Here is a 10,072-nt window from a genome sequence, read left to right as displayed (position 1 = left end):
AAAAAAAGCAGATCATACACCAAAATGTAGATCTAGTTTTAAAAATATACAAAAATAATATATCTTGAATTTAATCTCTGAAGCATTAATAAAAGACTTTCTAAGTTTTGAAACCATAGATTTTATTGAAAAAGAGATAAACGTACTTTATGCCCTTTCTGGTAGATGAGGCTTCACTGGTGTTTCCACATGCTCCTTCCTTGTCACAGGATGCTGGAGAAATAAAAATTTCCTAAGGAAAAATAAGAGGAGGTCTGGAATCAATCGATTAATTGAAGAATACACTTATGAAAATTTGAGGTACACCGGTGCCATCTAGAGTTTCACATGAGTTTTAGAAGATTGTCAGCAGCAATGCTGAAAAGACAAATCTTTTCTTTCATATGTGGTAAAGCAAAAAATACTAGAGAAAATGTTACTCATCCAGAAGAATGGAAATAAAAAAAAATCTTATTTTAACAAGGGAAGCACACACCCAAATGATTATGATATTCTTAATGATCAATCCAGAAAAAAACATAAAGTGTAAAATTAGACAGACTTGGCAGAGGGCATTTAATCAGAAATATATATGTACATACATATAGTTATGTGTTTGTAACATCAAATAATGTTTCAAAGTGATATGAATTTCAGGAAAATCAAGGAGGGATGTAGAGGACAATTTGGAGGAAGAAAGCATAGGAGCAAAGTATGTAATTTAATTATAATTGCAAAATTTAAAGAAATGTTTTTTTGAAATTAAAAGCAAAATTAAACTGCACCTTGACATACTTTCCTGATATTTATCTTTCCTTAGAGAGTCAGAAGGAGGTACATTCATCCAGGACAGGACATGAATAAAGTTAAGAAAAAATTGATCTAAACTTCTGCTTGTTGACACAGTGAGCTTATTGGGGCTACATATAGAATTTAGGCAAATGTATCACCAAAAAGCTCAACCCATCAATGGCAATGACTTGGAAAAACTGCAGAAATAGATCTTATCTGCCATGGTAACCAGCAGCTCCACTGAACAGACCCTGCTGCTGCAATCATTACTTACTATGTGTATAAATGAGGCAACTTTAATAAGTCTTTTCAAACTAGTAAGTTCATGCACTTTTTTAGGATTTTAAATATATGCAGTTCCCCGAGTCCAGAAAACATGCTTCCCGAACCAAAGGCTTTAATTCACAGGAAATGGGTTCACAACAGAGAAAATGCAATGAACTGAGTTTTATAAGGAAAGACCAGGGTGGCAGATCGAGCACATCCAAGGCTCGTCTATTCAGTTACTACTTAAGTAAGAACCAGTTGAGAATAAGGCAAGGAAATGGTAAAGGGGCTTGATTCTTTGTATAATTTGAGGTCTTGAATGAGGTGAACAATCCAGTAAGATCGCCGCCTGTATGGACAAAATGATTGGTAGTGTTTTCTTATGTCACAATTATATTATTCAATCATTAACCACTCATTTTTGTGCAACAGTGAATGACAGCCATTAATAAAAAGTAACATAACAAATTATTTTTCTGGTTTTGTTTATACTGTTTTTTTGGGTGAGGGGTAAGATTTTGTGACAGGATTTCTCTATTTAATTTTAGTTGTTCTGGAACTCATTTGGCAGACCAGGATGGCCTCAAATTTAGAGATCTCCCTGCATCTGCCTCCCAAGTGTTGTGACTAAAGGTATTATCACCACTGCCCTGCCATAATAAATGCATAGCACTTCAATTATTACATAATTAAACACTTTATCAGTAAGTATAATACCATTATTAAATGAGGGAAAATCCAGTAAACTATATGTTCTCTAATACAGACCCCTCTCCTTGAAAAGTTTTCCATCACTCCCGACAGTGCACGCTCTGTACTGACCTCATGGTGTGATGCTACAGCATTTCTTTAGAACTTCCCACGTGAGCCACAGCATACACCTCTCTAAGCCATGAAAGTCACACTGCAGGTTGTTATACTAATGGGGAAAAGGACCTGCTGCTATATTTTTAATCGTGCCCATGTATGATTACATAAGACTAACCAAATTAACTCTTATTAACTTTCTCACTCGCATATCATCCCTACTTAAAAAAATACACTAGAACTAATGGACTAGACCGTTTATAGTAAGGTGTGAGTCGTCAGAGAGCCTCAGGGTTGGCATTGTGGCTGTAGTAGAAGCTGTTGCCTCTCCATCGAACATACCTGACTACTATTGAAACCCCAGGCTCTGCACATCATCCTCTTCCGACATCCCTTTTCAGAGAAGAGAGGAAAATCTTGTTAATCTGGAAACATAATTGCCCACAATAAGGATAGGCATGATTGTCTTTACATATATTTCTTTATCATAGATGCCCTCTGTGAAGCTCTTGAAGCTTTAAAGCTTCCTAGAAGTTCTTTACCACTGAATTAGGCTTTGTTTCAGTATCTTTCCTTAGGAACTTGGCCTCAACACAAATCTTAACAACTTTTCTTCTAGTATACGAGATAGCTGTCTTTCTCTGCTTATATAGTCTCCCATATCATACAAGCTGTAATACCACCGTGTAGACAATGCAAAGGATTTTCAACCTTTCAGAGATCTTGCTGAACATAGGTTCATCAAAGCCACCAAATGTCCATGACACTGCACTTGCTGTACATGGTACTATCGACCTAATCACCTGGGCATGATACATAGCTTCTCTCACACTTAGTCCCTGCAGAAGTCTTACTCCACCTGTAATCCTTTAGGTTCTGAGTTCCCTGGAGAATCCACTGTTGATGGACAAACATCCCTAATGGCTCACATGAGCCATTCCATCAGAGAATGGTATCCTTTGTACTATAACAGTTTAGGCATCTTTTCTCAAGGGGGAATCAATAGCTATAATCCTCAATTGCTAGGCTTCTACAGCCCTAAGACTGATTTTGGGTGGCTCCTTGGAGCACACGTAAACAAGTCGGCCTGTGAGCGAGTCTTGTTTCTTGTTTATAACACCAGAATTTTATACATTGAATTATCCTCAATTCCCATGATCACACATATCTGATTCTAAATGCTACCTATGACTAGAGGTTGTTTCGCAGATTTTTCATTGTATCAAAGATAGTACTCACATGGAAAATATTTTATTTTTATAGATCATGTACTTCCTATTTGCTACATGAGTCTTCCCATGGGTCTCAGTTTGGGGGATCCCTGACACTGTTCTATATTACTGCTATGATTTGTGGCCTCTTTACATATGATTGCAAAATAAAATCCTACACCTCCATTTCTCCGCTTTTATCCAATTAGCTCACTATGTCAAATGCCAATACAAAATCATAGCCTCGTATCCCTTTCTTGCTACAATTCACAGCTTACACCCGCAGGTTCACTCCTTCCATCTCACACTGGCCTATATCTCTCATTACCAGTAGTAGCATGCATGTTGCCTCTGCAGCTGTCCACAAAGAGTTATGCACCAGATGGGCCATCCCCAGAGCTGACTCCACGCGCTCACTAAACCATAAAGCCTGGCACAGCATACAAAATTGAAAAAGGCCACTATAGTGTAATTTCACCTATAGATAACTCCAGGCAGTGTGGCTTCAACTTAGAGATTTGTCATTACATCCTTGTACAACCCATGACTGGGCAACTACCCCCAAATACTATGAAGGGCCAAACAGTCATGTGGATATCCTATGCAAAGTGTGCTCTCTCATGCATTTGGATTCACCCATTTGTGTGGAAGAAACTCTAAATTTTTAATTGTTTAAATCTGTCAAGTTACTGTTGTCTTCATGTTTATGCCATTTATTTGTAAGCAATGGTAAACTGAATGACTGATGTGTAAGAAAAAAAGGGAAAAATTGTTCTGTGGGGGTGAGTGACTTCCTGAGCAGGGGCATCTAGATTTGGCATGGTGGATAATCATAAAGGCTATGCTCATTTTCACTTCCAACACATCTAATCAGCAACTCAGACGTAAAATGATTTCATGTACTTCTGAAAGTAGATGCCACTAAATAAACTGGACCTAGAACAATGACAGTAAGAGGTTATTTTATAGTTCCTTACCACGTTAAGGAGTGAGAGACGGTGTGTGTTTCACAGCTAATTTAGCTTTGCATTTGTGAACTCCATACAAACATAATGCATTGGTGTTAACACCATTGTTGACAGTTTGTGATGTCTACATAGTAAACTTTATGATATCCACTCACTTTAACAATTTTACTCAAGTGTCAACATCTCCATTTTATACCTTATGAGGATATCACAAAGTACTTATGGCTAGTTATGTAACTTTTCCATTAAAAACAAGTGTTTTCAATGTTCATACAATACTTATATATACCACTGGTTACTAATAAGGATTTGATTTTTGGTAAAGACTGAGGAAAATAATTTAAACTTAGTCTGGATCCTCTTCTAAGCTCATACGGTTGTTGCTGTGTATCTTTTCCTGACCACTCAGGAAAATGTCCCTTGTGGATAATGGCAGTTATTTAAAGAACTGAGGCTACTACTTAACAGATAACTGAGAAACATACTCAAATAAAATGACATTTTCAAAGTCACTCTTTGTTTCTGTTTGGTATCAAACTCATCAAAACCCTGATAAAGCAGGTCCACATGCCTAGAGGATATAAATAAGACAAAATTAATAATCAAAATAAAAACTTGTGATAGTTAAAGAACAGGCTTGAATAGTAACTAATAATTAGCAGCTTTTTGTCTCCATTTCTCATTGTTATGGAGGGCCTTTTCAATACAGTTAGTGAAGAAAATAATAAGTATGCATTTCCATCTCATAGATGTCTGGTGATTAAGGCAAATATTATAATCTACAATTCTTATGTACTGAAAAACATTTAGTAGTTTAAAAAATATTCTTAGGTATAATAATGTCTGCAAACTAGGAAGATAAAATATAAATTTTAATCCAACTATTTGCATAAGTAATTAAGAATTAAAACAGTTTTTGAAAAGCTGATTTTATAATACCATAAGCTAAGAGTAGCAGTCTCCAGTGTGAGCTTCTCAGGATGGGAAGAGGAAGCACAGCGACATTCCTAAAATGAAAAAACACAGGGATAAGTAGTATAAGAAAAAGACAAGATCTCCTGAGTAAATTGAAAGCATGGGGGAAAACATATAGCACTATGAAAACAATTAAAAAAATGTAACTTCCTTGTTTGTGGCTTACTTGGTTGCAACCTCTGTGCCTTGAACACTGTCAGGTGAAAGGTAAATATACACTTTATCATGCTATAGTTAGGAATATAAGAAAGTACTTATTTTTGACAAGTTACCAAAAAAATCAAAAGCCTCAAAATCATTCAGTAATTCTGAATTAGTGCAGTTAAATTTCTTCTTAAAAGAAACTCGAGAACACATCTGAGACCTAAAATGATTGGATGATTTCATAATTTTCTCTCCAGGCACTTGGCTTTTTCTTTAAATTATTTGTAAAAGTTATGATTACAATTTTTAGAAATAAAGGAGGGAATCGAGTGGGATAAATAACACTAAAGACCTTTAAGTCCTATAAGAACCAGTAGTAAAGAAGTTTCTTAAAATATAAATACATACATGCAGAGGAAGAACTTAAATGGAGCTGCACTGTAACGGGGTAGCAATGCCACTACCAGACACTGTAGGCAAACAAAAATCCAAAGTCAGCAGTAGGTTACCTTTCTTGGAGCTGTTGGCCTGTGAGGTCTCTTAGGTCCCCAAATGTGAGAGGCCATTGCCAATGGAATTAGTTACCCTCTCAAATTCTAGAGTAATACCCTGTAACTAAAGGCACCACATACTTGAATCATAGAACCTAGAAAACTGGAGATGGTACAGACCTGGAAGTTTCATCCCTACTGAATGGTTTCCATAGTGTTAGAGCAGAGAGTAATCATTAGTCTTATGTGGCTATGGGTCCTGCAAGCTACAGAAACAACCCGCCTGACAGGACATGCCCACTTGTACTACAATGGTATGGATGCCATAGGAATAAGCAGATGCTTTCTGATTGGATTGAGGTCCCGGAAGACAGAATGAAACAGAATCCTGTGCTGACATGGGGATCAATAACCTTGGCTATTGGCCCTAGGCCCCAGGGAAGAACCCACAGCTAGTGCTCTGATAATAGCACATGTCATCAACCTGACTCCTAACTACTTCTTGTTAACCCACAGATGAGTGCATTACCAAGACCTTGGCAGAGGAGCTTCTCTTTGCAGTAAAAAGCAATTAATTCAGAAGCCTACAACCAATCAGGGTGCAGAGAATGAGTGACTGAGCTTGCTGAACATGCTGAACACGGGGCATCTGTACCACACAGTCCTCTTCCCAAGGCTCAGTGACCATTGCAGACGAGGGAAGAGAAAGCCTATAAGGACCAGAAGAGAGAGAAGACCACAAGGAAACAGTTTTCTCTAGACACGAGAGGAAATTTGCATGTATAAACTCACAGTGGTTGTGACAACGTGCACAAAACCTGTTCACGTTTGACTCAGACAAAATTTTAGCCAAGATTTTTGAAAAAGGGAGATGAGAATGAAGTCCCACACGTAGCTGAGGAGCCATTGGTAAGTGACAGTATCAGGGGGTAAGAGTGAGCTTTCTTTAAAGATGCAGCCCCGGGATCTAACGTGTTGCACTGGATGACCACACAGCTGAGACTATAGGCAGTACTAATGGGACTAGAATTTTTTTTTTTTTAATGAGGACATGAAATTGAATGAAAAGAGAATAAGGAAGCAGATCTAGGAGAAGACAGGGAAGGAAATGGATACTATTGGAATATAATATATGACACTCTCAAAGAATTAATAAAATGCATTTTCATCAAAAAAAAAAGAAAAGCAACTGATTTTATAATACCATAGGATAAGAGAAATGGTCTCCAGTGTGAGCTTCTCAGGATGGGAAGAAGAAGCGCGGCTTTATGGCTTGAACTACTACCTCGCCGAGCAGCAATCAGACACAGTATCAGAAATATGAAACATTCCTAAAATGAAAAAACACAGGGATAAATTAGTATAAGAATACTTAAAGCTAAAAATATTCATTGAAGATTATTAATAACACCAATTTATTTTTAATGTCACAATTCATAGTCTTAAATCAGGAATTATCAAAGCTATTAGAGAATAAGAGTATCCCTATCCAAAGACAGGTATCTTATTTTCATTCCAAGGACAAACTTATCTAAACTTCACAAGGAACTGCCATCAGATAGTCAACATTAACACAATATCAGATAAAGAAAATGAACAATGGAAGTGTTGAACTTTTGCTCTGTTTCAAAACTTATGACAAATTAGTTTCACTGAAGACATTTGGAAATAGTATCTAGTTAAACTAGATTGGTGAAATAAAACTGTGTACCAAATTGAGCACTTAAATAGCATTCGTGTATATGATTAAGGCTGTGTGGGGATGCAGCAATATATGCAGAGGTGTACAGATGCTAAGTCAATATCCAATTTTTCATCAGTCCAGTTCTGCCTTTTTTTTTGAGACAGTACCTGACACTGATCATAGAGTTCAGAAGAAATTTGCAGTAGACAAAATAATTCGCAAAATTATGGGAACAAGTCGAAACAACATGAAAATTGAATTTCTGAGTCAACAGCGAACATAACAGATTAAAACTGATCATATACCAACATATACCTAAATTAGAGGATTGAACAGCAATAACTTATGAGTTAATTTTATAGCACTAGTGAAAAATGATTAAGAACATGAGGCAGGAATTGCTGAAAGAAAAGAACACATCATAGTAAACACAAAATACGCATTTTGTAAAATGAATAATACACTCAAACAGGCAGGATGTCACAAATATTGAACTCTGGAGGAATGGTGTTTGCTAGAGAGGTAAAGTGAAGAGAGGGAACATATGCCCTATGTGTTCAGGTACACTGATACATGCCTCTTCAAGGACTTCCTCCACTACCTAAATTCCTCACTGTAATCACTATCACGGATCAGGAATACCAACGAAGTGATAACACAGAAACCAACAACCACTGTACGAAAAGAGTAAAAAAAATCAAGAGAAGCTTAAAAAAAATCAACACTAGACCCTGACATAACTTATTGAAAAAGACAGTACAACACAATCAGTAGAATCAAGTCTTTTCCGATCACATTGGATAAGTCCACTGAACTCATCAGGAAATATAAAATATTCTACTATATAAGTAATGCTTTTAATAGACATTACTCAAAGCAGTTCTATGAGGATTGAAGAAGTAAAATTTCAAAACTAAATAGAAACACTGAGGACAGTAACAATTGACAAGAGAATCATTATTTTATATTTACCCCCAAATACGTTTATATATATTTATAATATATATTTGTATACTTTATAATACGCATATTATGAATGTATATATATGTATATATGTTTATATAAAATTATACACAATATGGAAGATAATTTGCCCACCAGAAACCATGAATATCTAAGCAAAACTCCAGAGCCAGTCAGGATAATACTACTTTTGAGTCATTGGTAAAGGGAGTCCAGCGAACTAGCACAAGAGTATAGTCTACTGCACTTGGTTGCTTCCAAGAAGTGGCAGCAAGGCTCCTATTGCTGAAATCACTGTATCTTAGATTTGGGTCTCTGAGAATTTGAACTGAAACCTCATAAAAGCCTGGTCCCTGAGGACTAGCTTTTATTTTCATAATCCAAGAAGAGTTGTAAAAGCTGTTAGCGAGTAAAGTCATCCAGCACAGTTATGATGTACTTGAATGACCATGACCTGCTTGGCAAACTATCACTAATGGTTCCATCGTGCTCTTATATATTTTCAATAACTAATACCTACCTATTTGAACTTAAAACATGGGTAACAAGAGGTAAATGATGAAGCTATAACCCAGCTAACTTCATAAGAGTAGTAAGTCATTGAAACATAGAGGAACTTAGAGAACCACTTTCATAACTCATTATAATCCCTAACTGAATTATGAAGTCTTATCCTTACATGCACAGATTAATGTAGGAATAGTAAATAGATCAGCAGGTTGTATTTGCACACAAATGCATTTATGTGTTTGTGTGTGTGTGTGTGTGTGTGTGTGTGTGTGTGTGTGTATACATGTTTGCATGTAACGATAGTAATAATGAAGAGCAGTGGTTCTTAACCTTCCTAAGGTTCTGGCACCTTAATTCATTTCCTCATGTTATGGTGTCCAACCCCTACTATAAAATCATTTTGATTGCTACTTCATAACTGCAATTTTGATGCTGTTCTGAATCATAATGTAAATATCTGTGCTTTCCAATGGTCTCAGGCAACCCCTGTGAAAGGATCACTTGATCTGCAAATGGGTCGTAACCCACAGGTTGAAACCTGTTCATGAAGAAGTCATGAATTTGAGAATGGAGAGCTGAGTACACAGAACGCATTGGAGAGACAGAGATGAAAAATTATGTATATACTCTAGTCTCTTATAAAACTCTCAATTTTCTTAAATAAAAAAAAATGGTAAAGGGACCTAAAATGTAGGGTTTCAGCAGAAGAAAGAAGAGATTAAGATAGGAGAATTAAGATAAAAAATACTAAAACATTGCGTAAATACATAAAAATTATTTTTAAGAAAGCTAAATAAAAGAAAACAAAGCCGAGCAAACTGGTCATATACAGATCTGACATTTAATGGATTTGAATGAAAAAAACATACCTAGGACTCTGAAAAGGCTCAGGACTTTCCCAGTGGTTATAAAGGAAAAGATTCAGGTGGATGTTACTTCACCGAGCATTGACTGGATGTTGATCTCAGGCAAATTATTCAAGAAAAAGAACAGTGGGTCGACATTCTATTACCTATGACAAGGAAGACAAATGATTTCTAGTGGAAAGAAATAACAGGAAATGCACAAATATATCCAGGTTTTAAAATATAGCCAACAAATCTGAAAATACATAAGTATAAGATTTCAGCTGAAGAAGGAGATAGAGCACGAGCAAGGAACTCAGGACCGTGAGGGGTGCATCCACACACTGAGACAATGGGGATGTTCTTTCGGGAACTCACCAAGGCCAGCTGGACTGGGTCTGAAAAAGCATGGGATAAAACCGGACTCACTGAACA

General features: G+C 36.4%; 2 long non-coding RNA genes across 5 annotated transcripts in view; both read right to left on the bottom strand.

Moving 5' to 3' along the window:
• Window positions 1-151: 151 nt before the first annotated feature.
• LOC106144435 overlaps window positions 152-10,072 on the bottom strand; it is an 18,657-nt gene continuing 8,736 nt past the window's right edge. For all 3 annotated transcript variants that reach the window (XR_003376696.1, XR_003376697.1, XR_001229498.2), the window contains 4 exons: window positions 4,964-5,031; window positions 4,510-4,595; window positions 2,188-2,270; window positions 152-232 (listed from right to left, as the gene is read on the bottom strand). This is a non-coding gene — a long non-coding RNA (uncharacterized LOC106144435). The remainder of the gene's footprint in view (window positions 233-2,187; window positions 2,271-4,509; window positions 4,596-4,963; window positions 5,032-10,072) is intronic.
• On the bottom strand, window positions 5,469-9,954 carry LOC113455720. Of its 2 annotated transcripts, XR_003376699.1 has the most exons (4): window positions 9,662-9,954; window positions 6,839-6,965; window positions 6,164-6,344; window positions 5,469-5,613 (listed from the first exon to the last, which is right to left on the bottom strand). It is a non-coding gene; the product is annotated as an uncharacterized LOC113455720 (long non-coding RNA). The 2 variants fall into 2 exon arrangements; XR_003376698.1 differs by having other exon boundaries at window positions 5,469-6,344.

This window comes from Microtus ochrogaster, unplaced genomic scaffold (genome assembly GCF_000317375.1).
Source record: "Microtus ochrogaster isolate Prairie Vole_2 unplaced genomic scaffold, MicOch1.0 UNK94, whole genome shotgun sequence".
In the NCBI taxonomy this organism is placed as follows: Eukaryota; Metazoa; Chordata; class Mammalia; order Rodentia; family Cricetidae; genus Microtus; species Microtus ochrogaster.
Note: the sequence above shows the minus strand (reverse complement) of the source record. Positions and strands in the feature narration are given on the sequence as shown.